Source organism: Dasypus novemcinctus, chromosome 21, assembly GCF_030445035.2.
Source record: "Dasypus novemcinctus isolate mDasNov1 chromosome 21, mDasNov1.1.hap2, whole genome shotgun sequence".
In the NCBI taxonomy this organism is placed as follows: domain Eukaryota; kingdom Metazoa; phylum Chordata; class Mammalia; order Cingulata; family Dasypodidae; genus Dasypus; species Dasypus novemcinctus.
The window spans coordinates 50,216,121-50,237,136 of record NC_080693.1 but is presented as its reverse complement, the minus strand read 5'-3'; positions in this window follow the sequence as shown (position 1 = coordinate 50,237,136).

The window sequence follows — 21,016 nt, the reverse complement described above, 5'->3', positions numbered from 1 at the left end:
AGGGGGGGGAATTAAATAAATAAATAAATAAATCTTTTAAAAAAAAAAAAAAAAGAGAAAGAGAAATGTTTTTCCCAACCCTTTTAAAACTTGGCACCTTATGCAAATATGCCATCTTTGAGCTCTCTATACCGTGGATTATGGAATGGGTGACTTTGTCATGCCCAAATTTTGTCTCCCAATTCCCCCACACCAGATACATTGCCCTTGCTCCTGTCCCTTAACAGCATGGGGTGGAAACCCCTGCTGATCACATCTCAGGATCATGGCAATGCTCTGTTTTCAGGCCTGCATCCAAATGGACTATGAGTTGTTTTTTTCCTAAATATTTGGGATTTAAATACTCCTGCTTTCCCTACCCCAACTGCGTAACATACACATAACATATGCTCCCTGGCATAAGGGGGAGTGAATGAGGAGCTCAACTTTGAAGACGAAGCTAAGGTATTATTACATCCAACAAAAAGCCCTTTATTAAAAAAAGGAAAGACCAAAAGAAAAAAGCCCATTCTTAACCTCCTCCTACCTCCCATCTACCATCAACTATCAATTATGGTAGACAGAGCCATTCACTCTTTTCTGTCCCTCCTTGACCCTGGTAAACTTTTACTTTTGCAGTACCTCAGCTTGTTGCCTGAAAGGCACACTTGATGTATTTTTTTCTAAATTATTATTGTCTTCATAGTCCCACTAAGGCTAGTCCCACTATCTAGTCTATCCTTGCTGTGGGCCCTTAAAGGATGCCTGATGAATTCACAGATGAACATACAGCTTATATATCCACTAAATACACATATCTATGTTAAAAATAGCAGGGAGTGGGAAGTGGATTTGGCTCAATGGATAGAGCATCTGCCTACCACATGGGAGGTCCAGGGTTCAAACCCAGGGCCTCCTAACCCATGTGGTGGGCTGGACCATGTGCAGTGCTGATGCGCGCAAGGAGTGCCGTGCCATGCAGGGGTGTTCCCCGCATAGAGGAGCCCCATGTGCAAGGAGTGCGCCCCGTAAGGAGAGCTGCCCTGTGTGAAAAAAAGTGCAGCCTGTCCAGGAGTGGCATCGCACACACAGAGAGCTGATGCAGCAAGATGACACAACAAAAAGAGACACAGATTCCCAGTGCCACTGACAAGAGTACAAGCGGACACAGAAGAACACACAGCAAATGGACACAGAGAGCAGACAACTGGGGGGCAGAGGGGAAGGGGAGAGAAATAAATAAAAAATAAATCTTAAAAAAAAATAGCAGGGAGTGGATGTGGCTAACAGTTGAGTGCCTGCCTCCCATGTGGGAGGTCCTGGTCAGTTCCCGGTGCCTCCTGAAAAAACAAAAACAAACAACAAGCGAAACAGATGGAAAAAAAAAAAAAACTGGCTTCCCACATATGAGGTCCCAGGTTCAATCCCCAGCCCCAGTACCTCAAAAGAAAAAAAAAAAATCGTGGACTCTCTAATATAACTGGATGAGACTTGGAAAGGATGAGTAGGTAGGAACAGGAACCAGTGCAATTTAAATAATTTCTATGAATCTATATCCACAGGCGACTGGGATCTGGAGAACTTGGTTTCTCATATTTTCAACATCAGCACTCATTCCTCTCTAACACAAACTCCTGGGCCAATACGGGTTTCTTTCCCTCCCTCCCTCCCTCCCTCCCTCCTTCCCTCCCTTCCTTTTCTTTCTTTTTTTTTTTTTTAATTTATTTTAAAGAAGCTTTAGATTACACAAATATTATATCCAATACATAGGTAATTCCCATATACCTCACTCCTCCCCCTCCCACACTTTTCCCCATTAACAGCATCTTTTAATAGTGTGGTACATTTGTTACAGTTTGATGAACACATATTGAAGTATTGCTACTAACCATGATCTATATTTACATTATTTACATTATGGTTTACACTTTGCACTGCACAATTTTATAGGTTTTGACAAAATGTATAATGGCTTGTATCTGCCATCGCAATGCCCTGCAGAACAATTCCAATGTCCCAAAAATGCCGCATGTTATACCTATTCTTCTCTTTCCCTCCCCTCAGAATCTCTGGTGACTACTGCCTTTATATGAATGTTACAAGTTCTTCCACTGCTAGAATAATAATAAGTCTACTTTAGTCTATAGTTGCATTCCCCCCTTATGTTTGTTCACTCCTCAGTCTTGAGGATTTGGGGATGGTGATGCCCACTCTGCTTCTAATCAAGATGTGGCTTAGATCCCATGGGGCAGATGGGTGAACTGTCTTGCTTGCAGTTGTAGATACTCTTTTGTTTTGGGGGATGGGCATTGTCCATCATCATCCTTTTGTTAGTTTTGAGAATACCAGATTCATTTCTACCTCTACTCCTTGGCTCATATAATATCCAAATAACTGAAACCCTTCTCTTCTCTACCTATCTAATTTGAGCAATCCTTCAAGGCTGTCTCCTATTTATCTTTTTCAACCTATCTCTGCTTCTGTGTCTCCCTCTGCTCTGAACACCTACCTACTCTCCATTAACATTCAGTTAAGCACTTAATTGTTTTCCAACTATCTAACTTGTCTGCCTAAGGACTATATTCCCTTCAAGTGCAGGGATTAGGTCATTTATGCCTTCCATATTTCTCCAAGGGCCCTTGTGACTACATATACTAGGGGATGAAATTTATTTGATGAGTGGATGAAAAAAACAGCACATAAATGTGTCTGTACACTTCTTTTTATTTAATTCTGCCAAAATGAAATTACTGATCTCTCATCATAACTCCAGTTGTTTTCCTTGTAGTAGAGATAGATTTTCCCTAATGTGTTGATGTTTTTACTCTCACCCTCACTGGGAAGGTGTACCGAGAAGGGGAAAATGCAAATACACTGGCTGCATAATTTGGGGCAAGCATGAGATCTCACCCCAGCCAAGTTGCAACACTTGGAAAGGGAGAAAATAATAGCAATGGAGTAATAGTAGCAAGGATGTAAGGGTCATAGGGATTGCCTCTCTGACATCCATGCCCTGTTTGTTGGTTTGTTTGTTTGTTATTTCTAGCTCTCCCAAAGCATACCAGTTAAAGGATTAACCCAAATCAATAAGTATAATGCCCTCTTGGCCCCTTAGTACAGTTCAGGCCAATGAATGTGGAGAAGACATTTTTACTTGAGCTTTTCCCAAAGGTTTAGTTGAAGTTGACACCATGGAAGGCACGGCAGAGAGACAGAAAGAAAGGAGGTGCTGGTGACATTGGTTAAGCTACTTAATCGATTCATCTCTGAGCCCATATTATGCTGGATTTGAGTTAAATGAAGCATATACACCCGCTTACTATTCAAGCTGCTTTGATTGGATTTTCTATTGCTTGCAACGAAATATAACTGGTATACACATAATAACAGTAATAATGATAATATCTGCACTACAAACTCACAGAGTAATTGGGAGAGGAAAGGATAATTACAAGCAAAATTGCTGTATAGGCTTTATTATGCAAATATTTGTTAAGATGCCTTCCCTCAAGAAACAGAAGGTTTTGAAAGGATCTTAAAGATGTAGATGACTTGTTAGGTTGTTCATCTTAGGAGTTAATTTTTTTCTTTTCTCAAAAGGGTTTATCACAAAGCTTGAGACAAGCTGAAGAGAAAAGGAGAAGTGACAGGTAACGAACATGACAAGCTTTCTAGAAAGAACTCATTTACACAAAACCTAGTGCCCAGCACAGAGTAAATGCTAAGTAACTCTTTGCATTTAAATTTTATTTTTAACAATAGATTGATCATACATGGTATAAAATTTTTAAATTTCAGAAGGGAATATGTGTGCAGTCAGTTTTCCTCCATCCTCTATCCCCCAGCCATCCAATGTACCTTTCTTTACCAGTTTAAATAGAGCAAGTTTATATATTTACAAACATTTATATACACACATATTCTTTTTTCCCACGCAAACGTTAACACCGAATACACACTGTTCTTCACTTCTTAAAAAATCACATGAAGTTATCTTGGAGGTCTCTGCATACCAGTGCCTACAGAACTATCTTTGTAACTACTGCTGAGAATTCCTAGGATGGCTCAATCTAAATATAAGTAACCGGTGTTCGCCGTCGGCCATTTAGATGGTGTAGCGGTTGTTTGCCATGTCAAACTATGATGAAATGACTCTCCTTCTCTAGAGGCATCATTTCACAATAGTGGAAGTCCATCTGTAGGATAAATTCCAAGTCGTGGGACTGGTGATTCAAAGGGCGTATTTACAGCGACTTTGTTTTTTTAATTAATGAATGTTGAATTCGAAGAATTCGTAGGAAGCCCTGAGGGGAACCGAAGCAACTCGCCAAGGCTGCGCTATTCCGGGTGACGATTGCAGCAGCCGCTGACAGAGCCAGCGCCAGGGCTGCGCGGGAGGGCCGCACGCCCAGCTCCCCTCACCACTCGGACCCGCGGGATTCCACCGCGCCTGCCCCCCGCGCCTCTCCCCGCCCCGGTGCGCGGCGCCCCCAGCCCGGAGCTGGAGGACCCAGGCACGTGCGTTTCCACGTGAGCCCCTCGGCCGCCGCGCAAGTGAAGAGTACGCATGCGCCTGCCGCGGGAGAAAGTAGGTCAGACTCCTCCTCTCACGTGACTCGCTCCCCTCAGCTACCCCCGGTGCCTCCCAGCCAGGGCGCAGCCGGGATGCGCTCTGCAACCCACGTGACTGGGTTGGGCGCGGGCGGAGGCGGGCCCGGCCCGCGAGTGCCCGGCGCCCGCGAGGATTTGCCGGTTCTCCTCCCTCTGGAGCGCTTGGCTCTGAGGTCGGGCGGGCAAAAGAGAGCCTTGCGCGGAATAGCCAGGGGCCGGACTGGCAGTGCGTGAGAAGGAAAGCGCCCTCAAATTCCTGACAAATGAGTATAGGAAAAGAATAGGGCTGAGTGACATATTCCACTTTAATCCTCTTGAAGTATTTCTACGTGAAAGATGGGAACGCGCGTCACATTCCATCATGAACCCAATCAAGCTGATGGTTTGCAGACCCATTTACAGGGCAACTCAGACATTCATGGAAAGAAACTTTTTAAAAGAATATTAATGATTCCTGGAATTTTTCAGGAATATTCCGCAGAACCTATTTCCAATGTCTTCCCATCCACTTCCCCCAAAAAAGGTACCCTTTCTCTATAGGCTTTTAAGCAAGTTTCTCCCCTTGCTAGAGACTTCGGCGGTGATGGTGGTGTTGACAGGCGGGGTGCGGGGCGGGGGGCTCGGGGCACTGGGGTAGGGGTGGGGATGGAAAGGGGTTTGAGGCGACTCTGAATCAATTGAAGCCTGTTTCATGTATTAGGAATAGTTTTACTTATTGTCCCTTGTGATTTTTAGCTTGTACAAAATGCCGCCTCTGCCTCCAGGAGTTGCAATCCAGTGAGAGAAGATCACAAGCAAAATCAACGGGTCACGAAGCAAAGGGCTATAAGTACTGCAATAGAGGCGTGCCCAGGTGTTAGAGAAACCCTGGAGGAGGGGCAGCCAAATGCAAGCAAGGGTGGGTGCCGTGAGTCTGGAAGGCTCAGTGGGAGTTAGCTGGCAGAGACATATGGCGGAGGAGGTGGAAAAGTGTTCCAAACAAAGGGAACTACTAATAGATACATATTTCCCTCAAGGAGTTTTTACTATAATTGTTTTAGTTATGCATTTCGTTGGAATGTATATTGCTTCCATTTATGTCTCTCTAAGTCATTCTTTAATGAATATCATTGTGCATAATGCTTTTTTCCCTCCACTCTAAAATAAATCCTTGGAATGGGATTGCTGTGTAAAAGATACAAATATTTTGTGGCTTTTGATAAAATATTGCCAAAGCACTTCCCGAAAAGTTTCTACTAATTTGTACCAAGGTGGCATTTAAATATTTAGCATTCTGGTAGTAAACAGCCTGTTAACTTATTTCAAATTGATGACGTCTGATGAGAGTAACACTTGATTTTCTAGAATGCCACGAATCATAATACATATATTTTTTTATGATCTGTGATAAAAATTCTAATTGAATTCAAGTTTAAAATATAGAAAATATCAAACCAGTGCATTTAATCCTTACAGGGAACCACCTAGGATGTACAAGGTGAGGGCAAGGGGAGGGAGGGAGGTGTGGTGGGAGTGAGACAAACAAATGATGCTGGCAAAACCTGCTCAGATTGCTCCTTTCTTATTGTGAATCAAGAGCAACAGAAAGAAGCTCCATACACGCAAGAACAAGCAAAGAGATTTATTTTCTCATCTCTCAGCAAATGTCAGAAGAAAAGCAGCACAATCCAAAGGACCCAGGTTCTGACCAAGAGGCTGCTCTACCTTGCAGGAGGAAGGCTGGTCACGAATCAGGGAATGACTTTAGGAAGCCTGTCAGCTCAGTCTCTGTTGACATCTGTATGTGCAAGGAGAAAACAATGTTGCTGTCATTCAAAAGGACAGTACAAAAGGTAATTTAGGTAATACGGAAAATGTGTGAAGAGGATAGCTAGCTTTTTTGCCTGTTTAAGCTAGATCATTAAGGAGGAAGCACAGAGCAGAATAATTTTTTTTAGAGACAAAGTTGTTGTGCATATTGTGTTGTTTCTTCAATGTCCATTTTGCACCTTGTGTAGTGACCTTACACTTTGGTGTGGGAGGGGGAATTCTACCCTCTTCCTCAATTCAGGAGTTACTTTAGTGGATTTAACAAATCAGGATCGACTCATTGCTCTTTTTATGAGGATTAAAAGAGTTGATGCATAGAAAATACTTAGAAGAGTACCTGCCGTATATTACTTGTTGCTGTTATTATTAATGTAAAAATGACTGGTTCAATCAGAGGATGGCCTGAATGTGTTTCAATGGTTATGCAATGCTATTCATTCTTTTTGGATGGGAGTAAAGAAGCACGTTTAACTATGATGCCATCTTTCCACCTTGAGGAAAGCCAACCCAACCACATACCTGAGAAACAGGGAGGAGCAGAGGAGGCACACCCTGATCAAACTGCACTTGCAGCCTAAACTACCTCTCCGCGTTTCAGTTAACTGAGCCAAACACATCCCATTTATTACTTCAGTCATTTGAATTCGTTTTTTGTTTTGTTTTGTTTTGTTTTTTGTCAACAGAAGCACCCTAACAAATATTATGCCCAATTCCTCCTTCTAATGGATCAAAATAATGACATTCCATTCAGAGCATAAATTTGTTAAAGAAAGGAGTTTAATCTCATCTCCTTGGCTGATGAATACAATGATGTAACAAAACATTAAAGATAAAAATGAGGATTGTATTGTTTTGGATGAGATCTTCATCCTTATTCTAGTTCTGTTCTACAAGGTTCCTGTTTAGAAACATGTGTGTGTGTAGGAGAGAGAGAAAGAGAGAGAAACAGAATTGGGGTTGGAAGAGCACCCCTCTAGGAATGGATCCAGAAGCCTGAAAAACAGCTCTACATTGACTTTTAAATATCTGTCCTCAAAGAACAATCCATGTTGATGGCAGAAAAGCAAATGCAAAGGTAGCTTTGATTTATTCTGTGCCTTTGGGCAACTTTGCTAAAGAATCTGTTTCAAGCTGATCTTTTTTTCTCCCTTAATACTTCTTGGCAAAACTGTTGAGCTTTATTGAAGAGTAGACTGTCATTTCTGGACATGGTTGAACAGCTGTTTCTGTGTTCTTTCTAATTTCAGTAAGGCAGGGTTCCAGAAGAGAATAGAAAGCTTGGTTTGCATTCCTAGGTTGGCCATTGAATTGAATGGTTTTTACTGTAGGAGAAAGCTATGAGGCATGGAAGTCACTTTACAGTTGAGACTCAATTTCTCCAAATGTAAAATGAAGCATTTGGACTGCATGATTTCCAAGGTTCTGTCCATCTATTCTTTATATGGTTGGATAAAAAGAAAGTACTTTGGCTTCTTTGTTGGGCTTTGGTAGAAAAGACTGTATATAATGCAGTTTTCTAATACCCTTTCCCAGCATGCAACTGGCTAGTAAGCCCCACTTCCACCATGTAGTCACTATAGACAAGGCAGATGCATGTCTTTGAAAATGAGATGATCCAGAGCTCCCATCTTTGAACATCTGCCTATGGTTATTTCCTTATGTAATTTTTTTCCTTGAGTGAGGAAGGCAGCTGGGAGTAAGAATTGTTTGTAGTGGCAGCCTGCATTCTAAGGAAAATATTTTGCCATTGCTAGTCTGTAAGATCCCAGGTAAGGCTTGCTCCAGTCCAGAATTTCTTAACCGGGATGTACATTAAAATCGCTGTGATTTGTAAACTGTGCATGGCAAGGCCTCTACTTCTCAAAATTTTGAATCAGCAAGTCTGGGGAAGGATCTGAATTTGTGGAAAGTTCCACAGTATAATGCTGTGTGCCGCCATTTGGTCCAAACTGTTTTTTCCCTGCCTAATAAGTCATTCCTAGGCCCTTGAAGCCAATGATACTAAAATGCTTTGTAACACACAGTACAGTTCACACTCAGGGAAACATATCTGCAATCAACACAGACAACCCTTTTGTCCAAAGTTATCATTAGAGGTTTTACTTGGTTGTAAGAAAAACATTCTGAATATTTCAGAAACTTACCTAGTTTTACCACTCAAAATGCTTTGAGCATTTCTGAAACTAGGGATAAAGCTATGCTACAGAGCTAATGGCTAAACAACAAAACTTTTATGGTGTTTGCAAGAGATGAACAATATTTGGTACCAGTGTTCTCTGTTAAATCATTGAGGTGCATTCTGGAATTACAGCACTAAAATAACAAGAGGTTTGATGCTATCAACTCTCCCAGAGAGTTTATTTAAGGAAATTTTATTTATTTGCTGAACTATAATCAAATGGGTTCTCACCTTCTATTCCCTGTCTTGCATCTCTGTGGATGCATGTGGACATCTGGACTGTAGTAAAGAGCATCCACAGAGAAAGAAAAAAGGAAAAATTACCCAAAATACAGAAAAACAAAGAATTACCCATTAATTCCACATGTCTAACTCTTAAAATAGTGGAACAAGTAGAGGCTTTGGAGCCAAACAGAACAGGCTCAATCCCCAACTCCTTCTACTCACTACTACTGGTTGTGTGTCGTTCTACCCATCACTTCACCTTCTAAGTTTCAATGCTTTTCTGTACACACGTAGTGGGTTGCTTTGAAGATCAGTGTAAAGATAATGTATGTAAAGTGCTTGGCACATAACGGCACCATCTGTTGGTTGCAGGCATCATCATTATTTTTATTTTCTTAGGAAAAAGTACTCAAAGATGCAAATAAGCAGAGAATTATTTTTTCTTTATAATTCCATCCTAATGAGAGGAATTTAATAGGATTTAGACTAAATTTGGAAAGGTCATATCAGCCTGTTTTTAAATAGGATGCTAGCTCTGACATGGCTGCTTCTCTATAGATGAACCATAAAAGATGCACAGATATTAAGTTATATGAGAAGTTTTGAAGGGACTCAAAAGAAGCCCTTACAATGCCTTTTAGTGCACATTAGCTGTGAATTGATAGCTTAACTTAAATTCTGGTAAAAACTCAAACTCCCTGGATTTGAGTAGTTGCTGCTGTTTGGAGCAATTTTTTTTCAATGGAGGGGGACTGGGGGAAATGAATTCACATATAATAAGTAGTATTTAGAATATCTCAGATTCTTATATAGCCCAAGGTTAGTAAGTACAAAGCAGATAACAACTATTCTTCAATTGTTATATGGGAAGGGGAGAAGAAAATTGAGCCATCCAAAAATAATTATCCTTTTAAGGTCCTGAACTTGCTTGGTGCAAATTCAGTTACTAACCTGAGTGTCCAGGCAATGAAAGTAGAAAGTAAGTATTGTGATATTAATATTAGATATTTGAAATCAAGAGGAAGCATTAAGCACTTTATAATTATGATTAATCCAGCCTAATGAAGATAAGACATAACGATCATAAATCTTTTTGCACCAAGTAACACAGCAAACAATATAAAACATAACTATTATGATTGATATAATGGATATGTACATCAACTATTTACCCTTCAAATAGAGAACACATTTTTTAAAAATTGTTTTGAAGAATATCATTCATACATAAACATACATAAACAGAAGTGTATAGTAAAAGTTGTGAGCTTATGAAACAAACATTCATAACATCATACAGGGGTCCCATACATCACCCCACCACCAAAACCTTACATTGTTGTGAAACATTTGTTATAAATTATGGAAGAATATTGTAAAAACATTAGTACTGGGAAGCAGATGTGGCTCAAGCAACTGAGCTCTTGCCTACCACACAGGAGATCCCAGGTTCAGTTCCCAGTGCCTCCTAGAGAAGATGAGCAGGATAGCACGCTGGCACAATGGGCAGGTGCAGTGAGCTGAAGCAATAAGATGATGCAACAAAGAGACACAGAGAAAAGACAACAAGAGACAAAAAAGCAGAGAGCTGAGGTGGCTCAAGTGATTGAGTCCCTCTCTCCCACATGCAAGATCCCAGTTTCAGTTCCTGGTGCCTCCTAAAGAGAAGACGAACAGACACGAAGAACACTCAGTGAGCACAAAACAATGAGGGGGGAGGGAATAAATAAAAATAAATCTTAAAAAAAACAAAAACTGCTACCACTAACTAGGACAACCAGCAAGATGGCAGCAGAATAAGATGCTGTGAGTAGAGGACTCCACCATGTGGAGGCAGGTGCCCATACTCCACGGGCCTATCATGGAAGCTATTCTGTGGATAGAATTGGAAGCTCCATTTCCCAACAATGGGGGAGGAAGAGATGTTTGGGCACCAACTCCAGCTACTGATTAGTAAATTTGTATGACCACAGTATAATCCTAAGGACAGCTAAAGTCTGGAACTGTTCAGTCAGAAAGAGGCTGGTAGCTGCCATTTTAAATCCATCCCTGGCATGAGGGAAGCAGGGTGGACTGAAGATCACAATGCTGGTAGAGAACAGCTTCTCTCCATTTAGACTGGATTCCAGCTGTAGCCTAAACCCCAGCCCCACCTCTGGTAGGGAAGAAGTTGGGGGTTCTGCTCCAGCCTCTCTGGGAAACTTCAGGTCATGCCAGGGAGGATAGTGATCATCCTACTCTGGTGGAGCAAGCCATCTCAGGAGCTATTCTGTGGCTGGAGTTGGAAGCTCCATTTCCCAAAAACAGGAGGAAGAGACAGTTCGCCACCAACTTCAGCTACTGATTAGTAAATCTGGGTGGCTAAAGTATAACCCTGAAAAAGAGCTAAAGTTGGAATCTGGCCAAGTTGGAAAGAGGCCAGTAACTGCCATTTTGACTCCATCCCTGGCATGAGGGAAAACGGGGCTGATTGAAAAATCACAGTGATGGTAGGGACTGGCTTCTTTCCATCCAGATCAGCCTGAAGCCCTGGCCTGGGTTTCAGCCCCACCTCTGGCAGGGAGGAAGCTGGTGGGACCTGCAACAGCCTCTCCAGGCAGGTAACATTCGGCCGGCACTGACTGAATAGTCAGACACCTTGGGCTCCATGCCCGCACCCAATAAGATAGGACAGGAGTTGTGTTGCCTCAGCCTGTCAGGGCATTTGCAGGCACTTTCAGTCCACACAAACTGGTTTGCTGAGTGCCTTCAATTCCATCTCACCCATCCAACCTCATAGGATAGGAGCGGGCTGGGGTTTCTTCAGGCTCTCTGGGAAAGTGCAGGAGCTTTCAGCCCACACAGCTTGCATACTTGTGCACATATAGCTCCATTCCTGCCCCCTGATAAGATAAGAAGGGATCCTCAGCCTCTCTGGGTAACTGCAGGTGCTCTTGGCCCACAGAAACTGAAGAGTCAGACCTATAGCTCCATCCCTGCCTCCAAGTAAGGTAGAAGGGGAATTGTGTTTCTTCAGCCTTTCCAGGAAATGGCAGATACTTTTGGCATTCAGGGCCTGGACTGGTGGGTACCTCTGGGTCCACCCCCTCCCCCAATAGCATAGGAGGGGGCTGGGATATTCTCAGCCTCTCCAGTTAATGGCAGGTACTTTTGGCCTACAAAGACTGAACTGCTGGGCATTGGTGGTTCCATTCCCACCCCCTAAAGGGCAGAAGGGACAGAACTCCCTCAGCCTCTCAGGGCAACTGCAGGCACATTCAGCCCACACAAGTTAGACTTTTGGGTATCCCAGAGGGTTCATCTCCAACCCTGGCAGGGAGAGGGAGGCCAGTGGTATGTCAGTCTACCTGGGCAACTGCAGTCATCTTGGACCCATGCAGCATAGACTGCTGCCCATGCCTGCAGCTCCATCCTTGCCTCAGGCAGGGGAGGAAGGACTGTGAAGTTTCATCTGTCTCTTTGGGCAACTACAGGTGGTCTTGGCCTGCATGACTTAGATTATTCCACATAGCTGTGGCTCTGTCCTTACCCCTGGCAGAGGAGAAAGTTGGGAGAAGCTTCATCGGTCCCTGGGGCAATGCAAGCAGCTTAAGGCCCCACAGCTTATAGCACCAACTACATTCCCAGCTCCTACTACACAACCAGCAAGGGAGAAAGGGCAAGAAAGCCCTAAGCTAACGAGAGAAACTGCACCCAGAATAAATACATCTAGTAAGCCAGATGCCAAGAAACCAACAAAAAACTACAGTCCATACCAAGATACAGGAAGATATGGTCCAGTTAAAAGAGCAAAATAAGCCTCCAGATGATATAAAGGAGTTGAGACAACTAATCACAGATGTTCAAACAAATCTTAATAAATTCAATGAGGTGGCTAAAGAGATTAAGGATATTAAGAAGGTATTGGGTGAGAACAAAGAAGAATTTAAATCATACATAGAAAAATAGTAGATCTTATGGGAATGAAAGGTGCAAAAAATAAAAAATACACTGGAGGTGTGAAAGGGATGTGGCTCGAGCGTTTGGACTCCCACCTACTACACGGGAGGCCCATGGTTCGGTTCCTGGTACCTCCTAAAGAAAACAGTGAGCTGACTCGATGGGCAGGCACGACAAGCTGACACAACAAGATGACACAAGATGACAACAAAGAGGCACAAAAAGGAAAACATAACGAGACACACAACAAAGGGAGCAGAGGTTCCCAGTGCCTCCTAAAAGAGGATGAGCAGAGTGGCAAGCTGGCACAATGGGCAGGCATGGCAAGATGACACAACAAGATACATACAAGGAAGAACATAATGAGAGACACAACAAAGCAGGGAACAGAGATGGCTTAAGCAATTAGGCATCTCCCTCCCACACTGGGAGTTCAGTTCCCAGTGCCTCCTAAAGAAACAAGTTCAGTTCCCAGTGCCTCCTAAAGAAACAAAGAAGATGAACAGACACAGTAAGTGCAAACAATGAGGGGGTAGGGAGAGATAAATAAATCTTAAAAAATATATATACTGAAGGATATAAGAGCAGATTTGAGGAGGCAGAAGAAAGGATTGGTGAGCTTGAAGACATGGCCTCTAAAAGTGAACAAACAAAAGAAAAGATTAAGAAAATAATGGAAAAAATTGAACAAGTTCTCATAGAACTAAATGACAGCAAGAGACAGGCAAATACATGTTTCATGGGTGTCCCCGAAGGAGAAGAGAAAAGGGGCAGAAGGAATATCTGAAGAAATAACTGAAGAACATAGATACCTATGTCCAGGAAGCACAATGTACTCCCATCCAAATAAATCCAAATAGACCAACTCCGAGACACATACTAATCAGAAAGTCAAATGCCAAAGTCAAAGAAAGAATTCTGAAAGCAGTAAGAGCAAAGCAATGCATAACTTATAAGGGATACCCAATAAGATTAAGTGCTGATTTCTCATCAGAAACCATGGAGGCAAGAAGGCAGTGGTATGATATCTTTAAGATGCTACAAGAGAAAAACTTTCAGCCAAGAACCTTATATCTGGCAAGACTGTTTTTAAAAAATGAGAACACATTTAGAATATTCACAGATAAACAGAAACTGAGAGTGTTTATAACAAAAAGACCAGTTTTGCAGGAAATACTTAAGGATGTGCTACGGTCTGAAAAGAAAAGACAGGAGAGGCTTGGAAGAGAGTCTAGAAATGAAGATTATATATCAATAAAAGTAACCTAAAAATGTCAAAAGATAGTGAAAATAAAATATGACATTATCCGTGTTATATTGGGTGAAATATGATCAAAATGGGTGAAATAAGAACTGCCTTTACAGTAATAACATTGAATGTTAATGGATTAAACTCCCCAGTCAAAAGGCACAGACTAGAAGAATGGATGAGAATATATTGGAAGTGGACTTGGCCCAATGGATAGGGCGTCTGCCTACCACATGGGAGGACCATGATTCAAATCTCGGGCCTCCTTGACCCATGTGGAGCTGGCCCATGTGCAGGGCTGATGCGCGCAAGGAGTGCCCTGCCACGCAAGGAGTGCCTTGCCACGCAGGGGTGCCCCCCGCATAGGGGAGCTCCACATGCAAGGAGTGTGCCCCATAAGGAGAGCCGCCCAGCGTGAAAGAAAGTGCAGCCTGCCCAAGAATGGCACTGCACACACAGAGAGCTGACACAACAAGATGACGCAACAAAAAGAAACACAGATTCCCAGTGCTGCTGATAAGGATAGAAGCGGTCACAGAAGACACACAGCGAATGGACACAGAGAGCAGACAATTGGGGGGCGGGCGGGGATAAATAAATAAATACGTTTTTTAAAAAAGCAAAGCAAAGAAAATATGAGCCATCTAGATACTGTCTGCAAGAGACTCACCTTAGACCCAAGGACACCAATAGATTGAAAGTGAAAGGCTGGAAAAAGGTATTTCACACATGCAGTTAAAAAAAAAAAGCCAGAGTAGCTATACTTATATCAGATGAAATCAACTTTAAAAGACACTAGTATTTTACAGTCTGAGTAGGAAGTTGGGGGAAAAAATCTATTTAGCGACTAAAAGAATCAAATATTAGGAATAAATTTAACCAAGGAAGTACAACACTTGTATTCAGAAAACTACAATGCATTGTTATAAGAAACTTAAAAAGACCTGAATAATTGGAAGAACATTGCATGCTCATGGATTGGAAGATTAAATATCATTAAGATGTCAATTCTACCCAAATTCATATAGATTCAACGCAATACTGATAAAAATTCCACAAGCATTTTTTAACGAATGGAAAACACAATTATCAAATTTATTTGGAAGGGTAAGGGTTCCTGAATAGCCAGGAACATCTTAAAAAGGAAAAGTGAAGTTGGAGGACTTTCATTTCCAGACTTTGTATCATATTGCCTAGATACAGTGGTAAAAACAGCATGGTACTTATGTAGAGATAGATGCATAGACCAAAAGAACCAAATTGATGGTTCAGAAACAGACCCTCATATCTATGATCAAATGATTTTTGACTAGTCTTATCAGCTTGGGCAGAACAGTCCATTCAACAAATGGTGCTGGGAGAATTGGATATCCATAGCCAAAAGAAAGAAAGAGGACCCCTATCGCACACCTTATATAGGAATTAACTAAAAATGAACCAAAGACCTAAATATAAAAGCAAGAACCATAAAGCTTCTAGAAGAAAATTTAGGAAAACATCTTCAAGACCTGGTGGTAGGTAGTGGATTCTTAGGGGAGGTAAGAGGAGGACTGAGAAGGACTACTGATGAGTAATATATGTAGAAGTTTTAATTAACTTTGCTGCAAAAATGTGGAAATGTATAGAGTTGATGGTAACACATTGTAGTAATAGCTGCTTTATAAGTGGGAATCTGGCTGAAAAGGGTAGTCTAGAGATGTAAATGCAGTTGAAAATAAACTAGAGACTAATCTAGGCACTGAATAACACAGTGAACCCAGAGGTCGATGAGAATTGTGGTTGATGGTACAGATCCAAGAGTATCCTTCTGTGAGCTAGAGCGGATGTTCGTCACTATAGCAGGGTGGTGGGAGTGTGGAGAAGCATGGGAAAAATACAACTGGAGTTACCTATGGACTGTGGTTAACAGCAATAATGCAAAATTCATGCATCTATGCCAAACATGTATTCTGTTGATAAAGGGGGAGTATGGAAAGTGTGCCAAATGTACACCATGGACCATGGTTGGTGGTAATAGTCTGATATTATCTCATAATCTGTAACAAATGTTCCACCCTGGTGTGGTGTGTTGATGAAGGGATGTTGTATGGGAATTCTTCTTATGTGCATGATTATTTCATAAGTTCACACCTTCTGTAATAAAAATATATATTTAAATATAATAATAGGGTTGGTTGAGTAAAAAATAAACCCAGTGTAAGATATGGACTATGGTTAGTAGTAAGATTTTGATGATATTCTTTCATAATTTGTAACAAATGTTTCACAACAATGCAAGGTGTTGGTGATGGAGTGATATGTGAGACCCCTGTATGATATTATACATGTTTGTTTAGTAAGTTCACAACTTTTACTATACTCTTATTTTTATGTATGATCATGTATGAATGATATACATCTATCTTGTTTAAACTATTGTTAATTTGTTATCTGTTAAAGCAGCCAAATCAATATTCTCTTAATTTACATTGTATAGCTTTTCTTTCAAGAATTATAATACTAACATTATGCCTTAGAACCATAATTATTAAAATTATTCATACTTCATTTTATGTTTATTTCTTTCAGTGCTCATCGATAGTCCTTATATGTCTCAAAGATGTGTGGCACTTCTGGATCATGCCCTAAAAGAAAAGATCATTTTGCCTTTCCTTCTCTCATCTGTCTTGGAGGCAAACACAAGGGTGGCAAATGGAGCAGACCATGCAGAAATAGGACCATTGTCTTGAGGATGACAGAGCCATCTACAACTACTGGGCTGCTTGCCTCTGAATAATTACAGGAGAAAGGAATAAATTTAAAACCTGTTTGAGCCCCTAAACTTTTTGAGTCTCTTTGTTACAGCATCTTAGACTCTACCTAACCTTTATTGCACACTTAAATAAAATCTGAAGTTCTTGATATGGATATTGTTATGCCTGTCTACTAGGGATGCTGACAGCTTGCATGTTGTCAGGAACAAGTTAAACACTAAAAATATATCAGTTCCCTTCCCCACTCTATCTCACTCAGCATATTTTTTAATGCGTAGAAGCCTTAAGATCTGTGTGACTAAACTTTAATGGGAGACGAAGTTCTTAAACATGCAACAACATGCTTACATGCATGAAAAACATGAAGACATCATTTTTTTTAGGAGGTACTGGGGATTGAACCCAGGACCTCATACATGGGAAGCAGGCACTCAACCACTGAGTTATATCTGCTCCCCAATGAGAGTTGGGATTTTTTTTTTCATTTGTTTGTTTTATTTTTCAGAGATACTGGAGATCGAACCTGGGACCCCATACATGGGAAGGAGGTACTCAACCACTTGAGCTGCATCTACTCCCCTGAAGATATCATTCTGAGTGGACTAAGTCAGATACAACAAGACAGATATTTTATAATTCCACTGATAAGAAATAACTAGAATATGCAAACTCATAGTGAAAGAAAGTTGAGTATAGGTTACCAGGGACAAGGGCAAGGGGAAATGAGGAGTTAATGCCATAATGGGTACAGGGTTTCTGTTCAGGGTTGTCCCCGTCTCCTTCCCGCCCAGTATTGGCAGCCGGCGCTGCCCCTCCTTCTCTCCTTCTCCGTCTTCCGCCTAGCCGTTATCTAGACAGCCCACACTTTCCCCTTCCCCTCCCTTGCTCCTAACCCCTTAGCCAGCTTACTGTCCAGTAACCGCCTACTGTCCAGCAACCGTCTACGCAAGCAACAGCACCCGCTGGCACCAATCAAGTCCCTTTACGTATCCCTAGACCCTATAAAACGATGTCCCCTTCTACAATAAAGCAGACTTGTGCCCAGACCTCGTCTCCGTGGTGTTTTTGCTTGCACCGCGTGTCCCCCGTGCCTGAGTGGAGAGAGCGAGGGCCCAACGGCTTCGTGCCGACCCCCCTCCTCTCCTTTGACCGTGGGGCAGCCCCCGTCCGGAGAGCTCGCCTGGCCATCCGCGTCGACCCTCCCGGAGGCCCGCAGCTGCCCACACAGGGTGATGGGAAAGTTCTGGTAATAGATGGTAATGAGGGTAGAATAACATTTTCAATGTGATTAATCCCACTGAATGGTATATGCTTGGGAGTGATTAAGATGGGGAAATTTATGTTGTTCAAATGTCTCCACAGTTTAAAAAAAAAAAAAAAAAGCAAGAAGGGGAGCGAGAGAGAGAGTAAAGAGATAATAGTGATTAAATGCAAGACATGATCCTGGACATGATCTAATAATGAAGGAGGAAAGGACCAAAAAGACATTATTGGGACAATTGAAAAAAAATGGAATATAGATTATAAGCTTTCGATCAATGTTAAATTTCTTGAACTTGATAATTATATATCTAAGTTAGTTAGATAAGTGAATAGTATTGTTCTTAGGAAATATACATGGAAGTATTAAGTGTTCAAGAAGCAAGATGTAGGCAACCTACTCTCAGATATTTAGAAGATAGATAGATAGATAGATAGATAGATAGATAGATAGATAGATAGATAGAGATGGGGTGATGGTTAGGCTAATGTGTCAACTTGGCCAGGTAATGGTGCCCAGTTGTTTGGTCAATCAAGCGCTTGGCTAATTGTAATACAAGGGCATTTCATAGACTTTAATCATCATTAATTTGATTACGTATATAGCTGATTACATCTACAATCACCTGAGGAGATTGCTGTCAACAATGAGTGGCAGCTTATCTAAACAGTTGAAGGCCTTAAAAGGAGAAGTGAGTTCAGCATTCCGAGAGAGAATTTCTATCTCTACTTCAGACAGACAGCATTTCTTAGGGAACTCATTGAAGGCCTACATCAGAGTCCCTGGCTTGCAGCCTGCCCTATAGAATCTGGACTTGTGCATCCCCATAGTCATGTGAGACAATTTACAAAATTTTATACTACTTACAGATATCTCCTGTTAGTTCTGTTTCCCTAGAGAACCCTGACTAATAAAGATGGATATGGCAAATGAGACAGAATGTTAAATGTTGGTGGGTCTGGGTATCTGGATGGAGTATATGTTGAAATTCTCTGTATGGGTTTTTTTTTTTTTTTTTTTTGTAACTATTTTAAAATTTGGAATAATTTCAAAATAAAAAGTTAAAAAATTTAATGGTACACTAAATCCCTGTAACTAGAAAAGATTGTTCTTAAGATGGCATCACAATCTATATATGTCAGGATATGTCTTGCTATATTTTTTACATTAAAAATATGCTAGATCTTTGGGAAAGTGGAGCATTATTGATTTTGTACCTCATACAACTGTCATATATAGCCCATTGTCCAATCTGTGTGTTAATTTTTTTCACTCTTCTAGAGTGCCTACTGGAATGAATTAATTAGATATTCAATGGCAGAAGTTTGATGTGTTAACACAGCATTGTGGTGCCAGCTTTTTCTCTTAGATAGTTGAAGCTTGTGAATGTCAATCCACTGCCAAAGCAATAATTAAAATGGGCAAAAATCAGAGCCATGATTAGGATATTCATGGAATAGTGAGGAAAGATTGATTTACCTAACCCCCATCACCTGCTGCACTGTGCTTCTAAAGGGAGAAGTTAACCAGCAGTTATTGGAGTTATTATCTACTAAAAACAAAGAATATGATAGCTGCTTATATACACTATCTCCTCCATTCTTCACAAGATCCCTATAAAAATAACCATGATAATCCCCATTTATTAATGAGAAAACTGAAGCTTGAGAGAGTCAGTTTTATGCCCAAGAATGCTGAATGAGGCTGTTTCTGTTTTAATGAGAGCTTCCCTTCCACACCTCTGTGTGTTAAAACCTCCAGTGGACTCTTTGGAAGATGACAAAGTAGGAAGCCCCAGGAATCATCCCCTCCATCAAAACAACTATTGAACTGATAGGAATTGTCTGGATCAACACTTTAGAAACCCTGGCATCTAGTGGAACACTGTGCTGCATCCAGGTAAAAGCTAGAGGTAGAGGCTGGTAAATTGTGGTAAATAACATAGAATTTCACCTTCTGTAAAGCAGCTACTACTCCCCACTCCCCAACTGTGTGGCAGACAGCAGTGGGGAAAGCAGCCCAGACTCCTTACGAAACTTGCTGGTGCCAGGGTGAGCTATCAGGACCTAGTCCTCCAAATCCTGGGGTATGGTCTGACTACTGATAACTGCTTTTGATCAGCTACTTGTGATTGCTGGGGGGCCAGCTCTGAGAGCTGTTCCAACCTCTCTCAGGAAAAAGCAGCAGAGGAATCATAAAGAAGCAGTACTTTTTTCTCTCTCTCTTTTCTCTTGCCATTCTCCATGTGGGAGCAAAAATAGTTTGGAAAAGTCTCAAATTAAAGGCTCCAGCCCTCACCACCACCACTGCCACCACCGCCACCACCAAGAACAACAAGCTATCAATCTCAGAAGTCTGGGAGAACTAGAATTCCAGAGTTATAACAACATAATACTCAGAATTTCCATTTCTCAACAAAAAATTATAAAACACATTAAGAAATAGGAAAGTATGGCCCGTTCACAAAAAAAAAGAATTTGCCAGAAACCATCCTTGAGGGAGTCCATACATTGGAACTATTAGTCAAAGATATTAAATTAACTGTCTTAAACATGTTCAATGAGCTAAAGGAACCCATATGCAAAGAATTAAAGGAAATTAGGAAAACATTGTCTGAAAAAATAAAGAGATGAAAATTATAAAAAGGAACCAAAAAGAAATTTTGGAAATGCAAAGTAGAGAAATTGAAATGAAAACCTTGTTAGATGGATTCAACAGCAGATTTGAACAAGCAAAAGGAAGGATCAGCAAACTTAAAGACAAGAGAAATTTTCTGTAAGGAGCAAAATTAAAAATAATGAAAAGAAGAAGAAAAAAAGAACAGGCCTGGGGACCTGTGGGACACCATGAAGCATACCAACATAAGCATCATTTGAGTCCCAGGACAAGAGAGAAAGAAAATAGCAGAAAAGCATTTGAAGAAATAATGGCTGAAAACTTATGAAATCTGATAAATAACATGAGTATACACATCCAAGAAGCACAATGAATTCCAAGCAGGAGAGCCTCAA